The sequence below is a fragment of the Betta splendens genome, chromosome 2 (assembly GCF_900634795.4).
Source record: "Betta splendens chromosome 2, fBetSpl5.4, whole genome shotgun sequence".
NCBI classification, from domain to species: Eukaryota; Metazoa; Chordata; class Actinopteri; order Anabantiformes; family Osphronemidae; genus Betta; species Betta splendens.
This window is the reverse complement of record NC_040882.2, coordinates 8,590,462-8,606,829: the sequence shown is the minus strand read 5'-3', so window position 1 is coordinate 8,606,829 and position 16,368 is coordinate 8,590,462. Positions and strand designations below refer to the sequence as shown.

The window sequence follows — 16,368 nt, the reverse complement described above, 5'->3', positions numbered from 1 at the left end:
ATGCTTCAGTACTTCAGATGCTGATACTGATGTGACACCGACTACATAGAGGTTTGCTTTTAATGACCTGCTGCTCCTTGAGGCTTGTACTGTATGAAGTTCAAACACAAAAGTAACACATGTTCAAACACCCTGTTGTTTTTCCTATTCTCTGCCTAAACACTGATCCGAGGCCAGCGCTCGGGTCTGTGTGTGTCATCAGTGGGAGACATCTGCTGAGTGCGCAGAACTGCAGCAGGAGCGGGAGCAACTTTTTCCCCTCACACACACGCAGCTTTCGGCCGACTCAGGCCTTCCCCCAGCTTCAGGACTGTGATCTTAAGCCACGTTCTCAAACACACTTCCACTAAATATTTTCCCCGTCGCTCCCGACACCACTTTCATCTTTGTTTCATCTACTTTCTGCTCTTTCCTCTCTTTCTGCGCTGCTCATGCTCACCAAAGATTATATGACAACAAAAGGGTCATTTCAGGACAGGAGTTCAGGTGTTTCATAAACTGATAACAAATGATCTGATGATGAATGATAATGATCTGTCTAACACAATTACCATTAGCTACATACACACTGTGTCTACAACTGTCTGACAAGTCCCATTAGAAAAAAAAAAGGCTTCCACACAAAGTTTTACCGGCACCATGACTGCATGTTCATGACTATGACTAATATACAAAAAACAAAAACAAAAGCCACATAAACACTGAGCATAAGCCATTACGTTCCATGTTGAGCTCCAACGTGGGAGGACGAAGATTGTCCAGAGTAGTAAAATGTTAAGGAGAGTAAAGTCAGGAAAGTTGAATGATGTAATTTCCTCGCTAGAGCAAAAACATGTCTCGCTCAACCCGCAGCTGTGCAGAAAAGAGCTTATTTACGGTAAACTAAAACCTTATTTTCACTTAAATCAGACTTTTCTATCCTCACCCATCCACATCCGTGACATGTTTGCTACCACCGTGGCCCTAAATCACCGCCGCACTCCAAACTCACGGTCTTGTTTTTTCTAGAAGTGACCCGCAGCCCGGCGAGGCCTCGTCTCTGCGCGAGGGTCTGGACCGGCGTGTCCGACGCGACGCGACGCGAGATGCGTTTGGGAAGCCCGGGCCCGGAGCAGACCACCGCAGGCTGTGAACCGAGGCCAAGGCCAGACGCCGGGCAGCCAGATGTGGGGGCGAGCAGCAGCCGTGCCTGCGGCGGAGCTGCACTAGCTGACCGGGACCTACGCGCGCACACAGTGACACGAACAACCATTTTTTCCTGGGCTGTGTTGAGAGACAGCGGAGGAACTGCCGACTCGTGTGTTTCGCGAGGCGCTCTGTGTGACACAAGAAAGTCCTGGCAGGTAGGAAAAGGTTTTTAGAGCATATGGACAATCACGTGTGTGTGTGTGCGCGTGTGTGTGTAGTGTATTCTGTAAGTTTTGCCAGACTGTGTTATTGTAGCTGCGACCACCCCTCCTCCGCTTCCTCCCCGGACTCACACTTCAGGTACGTTAAAAGTCTCAACTCTGCTTTACTTCCTCTTTTTTCTCCTCCAGCCATTCCTCCCCTCTTTTGTTTTCCCTCAATTCGGTCTTTTCGGCGCGTCCATCAATGTTTTACGGGCATTCTTTGCCTTCGTGCCAGCCAGAGGACGACTGACAATCCCACTTGGCTAGACAGGCAGCAGTCAGTCTCTCATTAGTCCCCAGCTATCACTGGTCATTTGCAGGACAGCGGTCAGATTAAGTGGGATTAGCTGCACCCTGATTGCTAAACTAGGCAGTAATTTGAGGGTTTGTTGCATAGGTATGTCTTGGGTTGGCCGGGTAAATACCAGCTAGGGATGCTGGAACTACTACGTGCTTTCTCAACGTAAACAACATTTGGTTTTAGCCGAGCAGTGAGGTGGACAACGGGTTTTACACAGCACATAAAACGGTCTTGGGTGTGCGTTTGCCATTTTGCTTTGAAGCGAATTACGGATTTTTCATTTGATTTAAATTATACAAAACCTTGACTAAAAACAGACCTGACAAGAAAAACGGTTTCAATACTAGTTGGCGCTTATTATGGAAACTCAAGTGGAAATAATAATCTATTCATTCTTAACATGCCCTGTATTGCAGGCCTTAATTACCCAGGAATGTTGACCTGCATGTTTATAATGGATAAGCCCTGAAATGGAAACTAAAACGGTCCCTATGAAAAGGTCAAAGCTCCACCTAAAAGCTGAAGATTGACCTGTTGATAAAACGTGAACCCTGTGTTTTGCAAATGAAATTCGCCAGAGACCGAATAGTGTGGCTTTATCTTGTCTTAAATTTAAATAACATAACACCCACCTAATACGTCCAGTAAGTAAACATGTGATAATGCTGGAATTGAGAGGCATTCACATATTGGCTGACCTGCACCTAACGTGGGCTCTATTCTCAACTCTATTTAAAACATCTTATATGCATTTACATAACAGTCTTCTGAGTCTATAATGTAGTTAAAACACTGGCTTGTTCTTCTGTCTCTTATCATATCTTATATCAAATGTTACATCATAGGAAAAAATAGAGATAGTGGATGAAGGGAAAAATGAAGAAGACTAAAACAATGGGGCTACAGTATATTGTAATCCGTGTACAGTCAGAGGGAGTCACCTTTGTGTCTTAGCTTCAATAAAATTAAATAATGGAAAACAACAAGTACATTCTATAAAATCCAACTGAATGGATCCCATAGAAGAAAAACACTGTCTTATTAAACGTTCTAGTAACAAGATTTGTGTTGGAACCATGTGAAATTATCTCACCCCATTATGATTTTTTTCTCTTCTTTGAAGAAAAACAAACTACGGACATAAAGTCAGATTAAATTACTTGTTAAGAAGTGCAGCGTGTCTATTTTCCATTGGATCTGCAGCAGGTACAGGCCATATTCCCAGGCTCTTTCTGCAGCCCCCAGGCTTGGATAGGTGCTCCAGGGTTGCCTAATTATTGGAGCAAGGAACAAATGTTTTATATAACTGCCAATGGTTTTGCCAAATACATCCAGAAGTGAAAAGACAGGGGGCCGAAGGGAAACGTGGCAGTAAATGATATGAGCATGTAGAGTACAGATGCCGTCAACATTTGTGTGGGCCTTTTTAATTACCAGGAAGCGTGGACTGACAAAAAGCAATTCAGAGGTGCATTATGGGATATGTAGGATGATGGAGAAATACTGTAGGTGAGGCAGCTGAGGGTCTGCTGAACATCTGCACAGCCGAGTCACGCTCCTGCAGAAGGCACGTAATGGAACATTTATATGGAGGAACAGCCGCTTCTGTTTAGCCCATTTGGAGGCTCTGCACGAACTACACATGCCTCTATACAATTCCTAATTGTAATAATACACAACTTCTAAAATATTCAGCTGGATCATTCAGCTGTTTGACAAAGTCCTCTGCCCCCGTGCATGTGTACTGGCTGAGACTATGGACATGAACTTAAACCAAATGGCCTCTAAAGAAGTGCAGAATTTCGGTACGTCCCATCTCATCTATCAACAACGTGGTGTTTCATAATAAAATAATGTAGAGTTTGTTTATGAAAACAACATACAGTATACAGTAGTATGCATGTTCAAAATCACTCAGTCTCAAATGTACTGTAACTGTTGGGAGTCCAGTACCTGATGCTTCAATCTGAAATTTATCCTGTTGCTTGCATACTGTATGCAAGTGTCACAGCACCTTTTGTTACAGTACTCAGATCTCTAAACTATATTTTATAAACATCTGTGTATATTTTGCAGTTTTTCCTGAAAGATGGAAAAGGAGGACCTCATTTTCCCATTTTGCAAGGACTAAAGGACTTCACACAAAAGGAATTACTTGTTTTAAAATATTTCCTTTGGTCATTCACATTTCTTACCACTTAAATCATTCCCAGACATATTACACTTGGCCTTTAGTCAGTGATCACAGGACAAAACCGACCCAGACCAGCACGAAAAACAAATATGTATCATGTGGAAAAAAGGGTTTCATTATTCTAAGCGTCTTCTGTCTCTTCCATTATGATGTCGCTATCGGCTCTTTCCTTTTATATTATTGCTTGGATGCATGGTTTCACTGCCGGAGCCTTGATGATGCTGAACCCATGAAATGCCAATTAAAGGGGCAGGATTTCAAAACAGTATATGCTACATATGTAAAAAACAGACATTGTGCGTTCAGCATGTGTCGTCTTCACCTGCTACAGTTGTTTTTCTACTTTCTGTCATGTAAAATCCCCATTAAAATTCCTGCCAACTGTGCAATCAACCATTCCCTCTGACCTGCAGGATATCAGATCCCTGGTGGGGTTTCAGATGAAAATAAAAGTGAAACCCAGACAAACACACACTCACCATTGTCCTACTGACCCACTCTGCAGCCTGTAGTGTGTGTGCAGTCTGGGGAATGTGACTGCACAAACAGATCTGAGCTGACAGTCCTAATACTAAGAGCCAGCTCTTAGCTGTGAGGCCAAAGTAAAAGACTGAGGCACGGCTCGGATCGTACCCAGACACTAACATTAAAACATGGAAAAACATGTCCCTGCATTGTTTCATCGCCATAGATTTCATGAGGTCCCATCACTGTAGGTCAAGCCTGAAAAATGTTTGTCCTGTAACGTGTTTTAATCAAATCAACAAGCTTCTATACAGCATGTACACACAGCACTGCATGGTGCGTCCACATTACGGTACATGTGCTGCTCATTAGTCAAATATACTGTATGTGCACGTGAAGGTATTTGTCTTTTTTCCTTTCCCCGCATCCCACCTGTTTCTGAGCACAGACTGTGTGAACCAGGCCAGTCTGCTGAAAGATGGCAAATACTACACGCCACGTATTTACTTGCTTGTGCACGAACCAAAACAATTACTACGTGGCAGACAAAGAGCAGGCCTGGAGATTGGGTCCGGTGGGTTTATTTTTCCGCTCTCTCTGGCTAGACTGGTGCCTGACTTGTGTGTTTGTGGTAACGTGGGGCTCCAGGTACTGTAGCATATGAGCAATCAGGCTACGGCATCACACAGGTTGCCCTGGGAATACAGACAGATAATGAGGGTGGGTAATGCACAAACACAGGAATTACGTTTTGCACTGCAACACGGACAAACAAAAAGCGGCATTGTTTTCGTGAGGCTTCCTGTGAGAAAACGCCCACTGTGTCGGCATGAATCAGAAGCGGAGGCCGCGTTCCCTTGGGCCTACAGTAACCGTAGCCCACAGAGACGACGACATGAAACAAATACAAACACTACATCCTGAAAACAGCTGGCTCTGGTAACACTGGACTTTTTGCTCGCCTCATTTTGCTGGCACCGCGGGTAAACGCATTTCCTGATTTATCGGTTTTGAGTTGAACAGTTTGAAATGGTTTACGGTTACCGCTGACTACACCCGCAGACATGCAAACACACCTACAGTAGTGCCTCTGGGATTTTTGGGAAAATAAAGTTTTACACACATTGCAACAATTACATCATTGATTGAGCTAAGGTGGACACAGTACAGACTCAAGTGGCATGTTTTCTATAACTGGCAAGAGAATCAACATCAGAATTTACTTGGAGTCTAGTTCATTTACACCTGACGAATTTCATTCAAGATTTCACTTACCAGTTTGTTGGTTAACTGCTACATGCTTAGTGACTTAGTGACTGGTTCATGTTTTTGACTAATTCAGATTCAGACTGATTTAAAACACTTCAGCTTCAGGAAATAAAAGCAAAGTCACACAGCAGAGTCAGAGCAGCATCAAGCCTAAAAGATGCTGACAATTTCCATTCAAATCAAAGACTTTTTCCATTAATTTTATGTAGTCAAAGATTTTGTAAAAGTAGTGTCACAATAAGCTTGTGCCTATGAAGCCAACAGCATTCATGAGCTAAGACCATTGTCACACAGCTATTTACGGCATTATTGCAGCTTTAAGCAAACTTGACTTGGTTTTAACTACCAACATGATTTTGCAACGTCCCTCGTTTCAACATACTGTAAATTAAACTGCCTCAGAGAAAGGTTATAACCTTTGCAGCAAAGGGAAACGTTCACATTCTCATCCCACCTCTTCTGTTATGTTTTGGAGCTTCTCATGAACAGTTGTTGGGAAGAGGCAAGACCGCTCCAAAGTCAACAACCTATCGTGTCCTCAGAAGTGTCCAGGAAACTAGTCTTTCCACACAGAGGCGATGGAAGAAGGAAGAACAAAACAGGACACAGGCTTCAAATTATATGTTTACGTCTTTGGCTTTAAGACAAAGTAGCTGCACCTTGGGCCTGACAGAAGACACTGTATTTTCACCGTACTTACATATTACGACCACACACACACACACACACACACACACACACACACACACACACACACACACACACACACACACACACACACACACACACCAACATCCTCCACAGTTGTGCGGTCATATTTTCCCCTGAACATACTTTCCGTATTTTTTTCTAATGACATAAAGCAGCTCGAAGGTGTGTGTCGAAGTAAGTTTTATGTTTGTTTCAAAACAACCCATTAGTCTCTCAAATGTCATTACCTTGCAGACAAACACATGCTTGGAATGTATTTCATGTCATGAGTGTATTCAGTGACAAGACTGTGGATTATTTTAGTCATGCTGAGACAACAGTGATGCACTTCTGAATGTACATCAGTTCCTCTCTTAATTCACTCCTCCTCAGATCTAGACGCATTTAGTGTCAGATTCTTCCACGTAACAGCAGTACTATTTTACTCTCCACGACTCCTTCTGTAATTTATTCTTGCTCCCCCCCGTCATGAGCCTTGTGGGTCTCATCCGAGACCTCTGTCATCTTTGTGAGAGAGCTTCCAGTGAAGGAGGAAGAAGGCAAAGACAGCATTGCATCAGGACAGCGACGTGTGGGTAGTCAAATGATTGTGTGTATTTTTGTTCTCCGGTCAGTCATCAGAGAGAGGAGGGGGCTTCTAAGAATAAACACTTGGTCTGTTCTCCTTCCTATCACTTAAACCACCTATGGCTCCTGTTTGTTTTAGCTTCAACTAAACAGGGTATTTCCTCCACCACCAAGTCATATTTGACGTACTGTAGAGCATGATGGCAAATTTCCCCGTAGTTTAGGCCTCTAGGACTAAACCAAACCTGTCATTTCAATTCCTTGTGTTAAAACGCCCGAACAGTAATCACTGAACTGTCAAATCCCCTTCTCAAACGTAAAAAAAGCCACGTCTTCCTCTAATTCTGTCGCAGCTGTAGCACTTGGACACTCTCCAACATTGGCCCCGCGATTGACAAATTGACATGCTACACCCAAATCAAAACACAAAAATCTGAATGTAGCGCACGGACTGCGGTTCCTGTGTGCGCTCGAAAGATGGATCCCGCGAAAACATAGCTCGAAACATTTCTGACCACATCAACCGCTTTTTTGTGCTTCCACGGCAGTATTCGCATGGAACATATGCAGGGACGAGGGCAATAACGCAGACTGGGGGAGGCAGCTGATTGGGCATGACTGGCCTGCCATACATCATAATCGTAACCTTCTGGATGAGTAGGACGAATACATGGAATCATCAAAGTGAAACAGATGCATGCTTCATGCTCTTTAATCTACTGTACCCTATAGATTTCCTTTACTGTACCACTCCCCGTCCTCTGCCTCACTTGTCACTCAAACAGTGAAGTGTGGTTCCAATTCTGTTTATGCTTCATGACAAAATGTTGAAACGATAGCCCGTGATAATGGTATGGCTTACTGTTAATGCATAAGCTGGCACTGCTATAAAAATGAACGTGCCATATTTTAGATGCGAGTTTACAAAGTTTTTAAAAATCTAATTGACTCATGTTTCAGAGGCCCTGCCCTCACTCGCTGACTGACATACAGTACTGACCAGATGAATTAGCAGATGACGGACTATGTGAGCAGCTGCTGTGGGCAGAAAAAGTCCCTTTCACTCCACAGACCAGACATGAAGTCAAGAGAAATACGAAGGAAAGCCACCCACTGTTTTTAAATGCACAGTGATACACACACACACACACACACACACCAACGTATGCAGGAACGCATACAAACCGCCAGGGACTCCATTTGCTAGTTGACCTCCAGCTATGCTAAAAAGCTGTAATTATTGACATCACTGTCATTTGAGCTTCAACAGTTGCCGTCCTGAGCGTTTGCTCCAAACCCGAGCTTCGTCAGCCGTGACGGCTCGCGTCCATTACGGCTGTTTGTCTCCAGGATGGAGGGGAGTGATGCACGCACGGCCCCGTTTAGGGACGTAGCTCTCACAAGATTGAGTGACAGATAAAACCGTTCGTATAAAACAGACGACATAGTCGTCAGTTTTAAACTGACGACTATGTCGTCAGTTTTATCAGGGCAATCTAGAAATTTTGATCATATCACCAACGCAAAACATAAAAATGGTTTTAGCATGAGGTCATTTACAATCTATTTTCATTACTCTAAAATATGAAACATTTTACCAGAGCTAAGTGGTTTCGCAAGGGCTAATAATAATCATGTGATTAGCTTATACTGCACGTAAATAAATGAAAGTAATAATAGATTTAAAAATACATATTTGCAGTATATGCTAGTTAAATGGACGCACAAGCGCATCTATCCTATTACCCAAATAGGAGCATGTGTGGTGAAAATAAATGAATGGCACAAAAGAGTGAAAACTGGATTGTCAGTTTTGAAAAGTTATCAAATTTCAGAATAGTTCAAGGTGGAATTATAAAGTCATGGGACATCCAAATATCTTAAAACCAAGTTTCTGTCAAAACGTTGGCGGCCAAGGGTCAGGGAGTGAAGTCTCATCCCCTGAGCTCAGGGCTCGGTGGGTATGCTGACAGATTGACATGTCAGACAGCCTCTTAGCATGCAGCTGGAAACAAGTCTCTCTCTCTCTCTCTCTCTCTCTCTCTCTCTCTCTCTCTCTCTCTCTCAACCTCTCTCTCTCTCTCTCTCTCTCTCTCAGAACAAGCCGGGGCAGAAAGCCGCCCCTGCTCCCCGGCTCAGGGAGACATACCAGATCCTACGGGCTTGGACCGGGGATTAAAGGAGAGCAGTGTGGCGGTGAAAGGCTTTCACAAGACGTGGCGTTGGATGAAACGCCGCCTGTGTCAGAAGGTTGAGTGAAAGTCCAAAGAGATGAAGTGTGTGTGCAGGAATCTGACGCACGCTGACGGACGGATATTTGATGAAGTAAAAGGTGTCGGGAAAGTGAAAGAATGTGAATGAGAGCAAAACACCGACTCTCGGGAGACCCAGGAGCAAAAAGGTGTGTGGTCTCAGCGTCTATTTGAAAGTAATGGATCCCTTGCATAAGCTACAGGCATGTTCCATAAGCGTCTTGTTATTTTGTCCCGTGCACGTCACCTCTTTTATTTAATCGGTGTTGGTTTTAACCTTGTTGAACTGGAGATTTTTTTGCAACCCTAGTCTGCGTGACTCATTAAACCCACAGTCACCCTACAGGCATTCAGGTGATGAACGTGTTCTCGCAGTGTTGGTCCACTTTGCCCGGCTGTCTCTTCAGATCCAGACCCTCCGCGAGCCACTTCCCGACCGCATGCCGGCCGCTTCACCCAAGTGGATGCGGCGCATTCCTCGCTGATGTTTCTCGCGAACCTGCCGCGCGCGTATCTGCCTCGACTCCTAAGGAATGTCTCAGCGCTGGCAGCGGTCTTCTGAGCGAGCGACTGTATCCCCGTCGAACAAAGCGGGGCCCCGGAGCACATCCGGCGCGGCCACGTGTTGCCGTATCACCGGCCGCAGACACAAGGAGCATACCTCCCGAAGCGCTTTCCTCTTTTAGTGTCTGTATCAAGTCGCGGCAGGCGCATCGTGTGCGGACGTATCCTCCGGGTGTCACGCAGCGAGAGAGCAGGGTGATTTGTTTTGACGTTTATTGGGAGCCATTAGAGGCGGTGGAAAGGTGACTGGAGGGCTGCATTTCTGTCAAAATGCCTGGAAGACGTCCGCCCACTGGTTAGAGGGGGTCAGAAGGTCAAGCGCTCGGGCCTCATGGATGTCTGGGGGGGGTCATTTATGAGATAGAGACTATGAGACACCTTGAGTTTGATTAACAACAACGTTGACAGCAAGGAACAAGCAGCGTTAGCTACAAATTGCTTGGTGGAACTGACTGACGCACACAGGTAATGTAGTATGTAGTAAAACAAGCCACAAGCAGACTGTTGTCTTAATGCATCATCAGCGCCAGTCACTTTCTATTTAGAAGTGTTTTGATGAAGAGGAGGCCAGACATCACACCCTACGAACCCCCCGCTGAGATCACACCATCGCATCTGCCAGCTAGACCAGTGCCCAGTCTCTGAACTTCGCTCACGCAGCGGCCCGAGCCGGGACCGCTCTGGAATAATCCGATAGTCATTAACATCGGCTAATGGAACGGAAACGACGGTGCGGCGTGTGTACGGTGAGACAGAGTGGCCGTTTCTTCATGAAACCGTTTTAATTGCTCTTTAGGAAATGCTGCAGAGTTTCCATTGAGGCTAAAGACGTAAAAGCATTAGCACGTTAACGCACACCTGTGCACGCGGTCCGCTCAGACAGCAGACACGCACGTGAAGGTATATGCCCGCTCCTTCCTCCCGTCTGTAGCCTTTGATCGTCCGCCGGCACGCTGGTATGACTTGGCACATCTGGAGCCGTGCCCCCGCCGGCCTCTCCTGTGTTTTCCCTGTGCGAGGAGGGGAAGGGCAGAGGGAGTGGGAAAGGCTTGTAACTTTGCACCTGCAGCTTTGGGGAGCCGTCGGCCAGAAGCGCCGATGGCGACGCGGCGCGGTCACGTGTCTCTGTCTCGTTCTCGCTGGGGACTGCGGGCCAGCTTCATTCCTCACGCTGACCCCCTCCCTGGGTTTTTGTGGCAGCTCTGAACACTTCAAAGCGGCTCGGCTTGCCAGAGTCCCTTTCTGCTCTGACATCACTTACTGCCTGTTTTCACAGCTGCTGCTCTTAGTGCCATGGCAGCCCACTTCCGCTCCGGTGTGTGTGTGTGTGTGTGTGTGTGTGTGTGTGTGTGTGTGTGTGTGTGTGTGTGTGTGTGTGTGTGATGGCATTAAACGTTCATATCTGAGGGTCATGTGTATGGGAGGCGTATTTTTGGACACCTGCAAGCGTGAACTTCACATGCGCAGGCATTCCACTACAGTAGTTCTTCACTGGCTAATGTGGTTCACCACCTTTTATGTCGTGTGCAGAGGTTGCGTGTGGACATGTGCATGTGTCTGCATGGATCCTTTGTGAGCACACACTTGCAACAGAGTGTTTGGACAGAGGTTGCTGTCCTGTGAGGTTACTCCTCCACATTGTCCTTTCTCCACTTCTTCTTTCTTTGAATTTGGTTGCAAGAGCATCACACCGGACAACACTGTGTGTTTTACTTCGGCCCAGACTGATAGTGCTACATCTAACTTAGCCAACCCTTCCTTTAGCTAACTGAAAACTAACATCCATGTATTGAAGCCTTTTAGTTGTCGCTTGGACAGCTACTGTCTACTGAGAAGGGAGTCTTACTCATCCTCCCTCCCCACTCAGAGACGTCAGCTGACGGCTCATCTACAGTAGGGCTGGCATGACGGGGGATTCCCATTATGTCACGGGCCTCCTGGGAGGGAAAGGAGGAGAGGAACGCTGCTGTCACCCGGTTCCTCCACAGACAATGGACACACAGAGACGTCTGTCACACGGGACGCGTTGGTATGGCTTAGCTGAGAAATGCTTGGTTCCTTACATCACTGTGGCCCGCTCCATTGACATGAGACTGTGTCACTGTAGTGAACTGAGGCCATTATGGGACGCTGCATCACTCTGAAGGCCCGAGTGATGTGCTCATTGGAGTGACAGTCACCACAATGCACAGTGGTGTTTATGTCTTTGGTTCCACTGTAGTCCAGAGACAAGAGGTGACACCACTAGGTTTAGACTATGGGCTCATATGGCAAGGCAGCGGTTAAAAATACCAGACGATGCGAGGAAGGAGTGACAAATGACAACATCCGTTTATCATTTTTGTCCGATCATTAGGAGACAATGAACCGTCTGCATCCGCCCAGCTATGGCAGAACACAGCGAAGGATTCTGGAGGAGCTTATGAGCTTTGTCTGATGCTAAGCTTGTTTAGGCTGAGTCACCCTCTCTCATGTATTTACACAGTCCTTCTACAAGCACTTCTCTTGACATATCTGATAAACTACATGACTGAATAATCAGATTCGGTGGTTGATTTGGGTTCGTGGCAAACGATGTACACAAGAAATGCATGGTCTCGTTGTTTAACCTTTCTAGAAAACCAGATCCCAATTGCACCATCAAGCTGCACAGTAGGTGGGCCCGTGTGCACGGTGCACAAGCTGCGAGCCTGTGTGACTGCAGGAGCAGCGCTCTGTCGTGTTTGCCTTAGCCATCAGAGAATTTAGGAGGAAACATGAGAAACTAGGCCGGAAATAGGATCAGCTACCAAGTTGTCCTTGTATGACGCACATGGCAGGTCATACCGGGACAGAAATGACAAATGCTTTCCAGTTTGGTCAAGTTCAATGCTACCCTACACCTTATTATCCTTAAGGTGGAGACTTGTCTTTAGTACGGTGTAATTTAAATACTACACTTAAACTTTCCCTATACTGTAGATACAGGAACAAGGTTATGGGACAACTTTGGAATCACAGAACAACCAGAAAGCTTTTCTCTGCTCTATATTCACACAGGAAGCCCCTCTTACTGTGAAAGGATGGTGGTCACAAAGTTAACAGCCAGAGCGAGAATGACCAGGAGTTATTGAGACAGTATGCTACTGTAGGAAGAAGAGAAGGCATATTCTCTCTTCTCCCTAAGAAAGAAGTCACCTCAACTGCATGACTGATGAATGTTCACCTAATTAGAATAGGAGGCAGAGGCCCTAAAACAACTACTGGCACAAGACGATGGCGCGAGGTGCAATTATACTAGTGAAACAGACAGACTGTGGCTTCTAAACGCCATCTGACAGACAAAAGGATTCAAATAAAGGCAAGAGCCAACAAGTGTGAAATACTAGTCGTGATCATGATATGTTCTCCAAAATGTACCAAATAAGTATAAGTTGGTGTTGACCTCAACCACCTGTGACTTTAGGGAAACTCTAGACGTAATGGGTTTGTGTGAGCGGTGGGCTCATATTTCCTTGTTGTTGTTTATTCATAACCAGCCTGGTGGGATGCAACAACGGTCCCTGTAGGCCGGGATGCAGCTGCTTGGCTCCAGCAGAATCACCCACTGAGCTGTAGGTCGACTCATGTCTGTCTGTTTGGAGTCTCCTGTGCTGTACACAACGTAAACTTAATGCTTTCATGCAGCTCCGGTTGTAGTCGATGCTTATCCACCACCACCCCTCGTACGGCTGGAATTCATCACCAGATATGGAACTTTTTGGAGGTTTGTACTAAAATTAATTTATTTGGGTAAGTCACAAACTGAACTTTTTATTATTGCTGTTGTATTTCATTTTTAATGATGATGATTAGATCTTAATGCAGTAGAGCTGGTATGCTGAAACACAATACGTCCCTGCAGACACCACTCAAGCTCTACACCGAACACACACTCCTTCAGCTCCCACTCAGACAGCTCCGCCTGCTGTGCAGCCACCAAACGCTGTCCACTGGCTCCTTGCAGCATCCCTTTGCTCAGCTTGCCCCCTGCAGGACAATGAGGGAACTGCAGGCGAGGAGTGTCGAGCACCCCCAAAAAGGGGAACAAACACCAGGGGGCAAAAAGGAGCCGCTTGCTTGAAAGTAGGGCAGCCCATGATGAAAACTCTGTTCAGGGGCATTTCTTTACTTTGCCTTTTAAGTCTCAATGTGTATGTTTCCATCCTATTGTTTCATATGGCTGAAATTTGCACTTAAATATAGCCCAAGCTAAGTAAGAAATGGTGATGCAGTATGTGGATGGCTGTTGTGAAAGTTTTGTGTCATACTCCTAAAACATTATTTACTTTACAATATTAATTATTTTAAATAAATTGCTCCCTATACGCCACATCTCCCAGATTCAGCTTTAACCTGGAGGCACTTGTGCTTCCATATCCTCAGGAATGTGTAGCAGTGTGTATATCCCGCCTGCAACTCACACACAAGCTAATATCATAGAGATGCCAGTCTCTTCTCCCACGAGCCAGAATGTGGGGTGCACACGTCATTGCATGGATCAAAGCACCTGTCAAAAAGATAGTAATATGACACATTGTTTTTGGCCAGAAACTACATTTTTAGCAGGGGAGGGGAGGAGGAAACCCACTAACACACACACACACACACACACACACACACACACACACACACACACACACACACACACACACACACACACTAGTGGTAGATGGCTGCCTGGTCTGACGCTGGGTGGGTGAAGCTGTAATAGATAAAGCAGGACAGATTGGAAAACCACACCTATCTGAGACATGGAGAGGAAGGCCAGGGCAGCGAAAGGGCCGCAAAGCCTCAAATGGGAGAAACAGGTGAGTTAACGTGTGTGTGCGTGTGTGTGTGTGCGTGTGCGTGTGTGTGTGTGTGTGTGTGCGCGTGTGGGATTCTTCTAGGGCAAGGTAATGAATGGCTAAAGGAGGAATGCTGGCTTAACAGGACAAGTAAGTGCTAATAAAAAGAAAAGAAGGGAGCTCAATAATCCCAAAATGAGGGGTCAATAGGAAGACACTTCATGCCCTCACCTCTACCTCACCCGTCAACTCGTTATTCAAAACAAAGACTTCTGCTCACAAAGTCTAAGATTATGCACATCCCTGCGGGACATATAGACACAATATGTACATCTATGCAAACACACACATGCACACACTGCACAGAGTAGCTCACATGCTATCAAAGCCCTCATTGTTTCTCTCCTTATCACTTTCCTCTCTGCTGTTTTTCTCTTCCTGCACTCTCTTACCTGCCCTTATCTCCTCTCCCTTTCATCTCGGGAGAGGCCTCGGAGCGCGGGAGACAAAGAGAACAGAGGAGGAGGAAAGAAGGAGCAGCAACAAGAGGGCATGAGAGGAGATGAGGAGAAAAGGAGAGTAGGTCGCCTTATCTGAGAGACGCCACACACACACACACACACACACACACACACACACACACACACACACACACACACACACACACACACACACACACACACACACACACACACACACACACACACACAGGGGCCATTGTTCTGAGGTTTTTGCGGCGGAGCCCTGTGATCACCAAGGCTGAGTCTAATGAACGTGTGGCCTCTCTCTTTCTTCCTCTCCCCTCTTTTCATCTCCTCCCCGACTTGTCTCCCGCCATTCACTGAGCCCTCTTCCTCCTTGTCTTCCTGAGCTCCTCTAGCCCCCCCCATCAACAGGAGATTTCCACAGGAGGCCTAATTGCAGCGGCAGCGTAAGTGCATGCATTTAAAGCGCGGATGGCTCCAAGGGGAATCCAGCGACTTACTTTCAAATTGTTAAGTCCCTGCTACATTCTCCTGAGAATCAACTGAGGGGTAGCACGGGGAGCTGGAGCTCCACATGGAGCGTGCGTTGACAAAGATGAAGGTTTCTCATAGCCAAGAGAAAGGCTGCAGACACAAACGGCTACAGTGAGACCTTTTTCTTGTCTTACTGTATTTATAAGTAATTATAAAGTGTCAAAGCAATAGACTAAGGTTGTAACACATGCACTGTTACTTGTCTTAAAAGAGAAAACCATACCCTGTTTTATTACGGGTAACTGAAGGAGAGCGTAATATAAAATCCAGCATCACTAGGCCACACAAAGAGTTTGAATGAAGTTAACCCACTGCTGCGTGCCTTCCAACTCCCGCTGAAACAGCTGGCCACTTACACGTCCTGAGCTCTAGCTCCGACACATGCAGATGTTCTGTTAGAGGAGGTTAGTGCATCAACAACACATGTGCTAATTAGCAAAGCTGCTCCGTGTTCCAAGTTCACACATTTAACTCGCAGCGATGACGCAGCTGGGTTGGACCGCGCCGCACTACTCCACCGACGGCCTGAACTAGTCCGAGCCTCTCGCCGGGTGCGCATTTCCTCATCACTGGCATGCACAGTGGAACAGGACGGGGCAACAGAAAAACGTCGCGTGACTCAGAGATACAGGATTATTCCAGAAACTGATTGTTCGTGAAACAGTGAAAACAGTTCAAGCAGCACGCAGTTCGAGGTTCACAGCCAAGAGGTTTTGACATCCACTGAGCAGCTCCACGAACGCAGCAGCGCCTCGTCTCCCAAATTCCCAAAGGTAAACGTGACCAACACACACTTCATACAGGCCTGTCTCGAACTCAATAAGCAA

The 16,368-nt window shown here is 46.1% G+C and overlaps 1 long non-coding RNA gene across 4 annotated transcripts in view; it reads left to right on the top strand.

Moving 5' to 3' along the window:
- The window catches only part of LOC114870057 (uncharacterized), a 51,269-nt gene that overhangs the window by 31,777 nt on the left and 3,124 nt on the right, over positions 1-16,368 (top strand). For 2 of the 4 annotated variants that reach the window (XR_003788250.3, XR_003788248.3), the window contains 4 exons: positions 1,009-1,343; positions 13,233-13,307; positions 13,381-15,652; positions 15,753-16,314. This is a non-coding gene — a long non-coding RNA (uncharacterized LOC114870057). The remainder of the gene's footprint in view (positions 1-1,008; positions 1,344-13,232; positions 13,308-13,380; positions 15,653-15,752; positions 16,315-16,368) is intronic. The other 2 variants (XR_003788249.3, XR_008692508.1) reach the window with 2 other exon arrangements.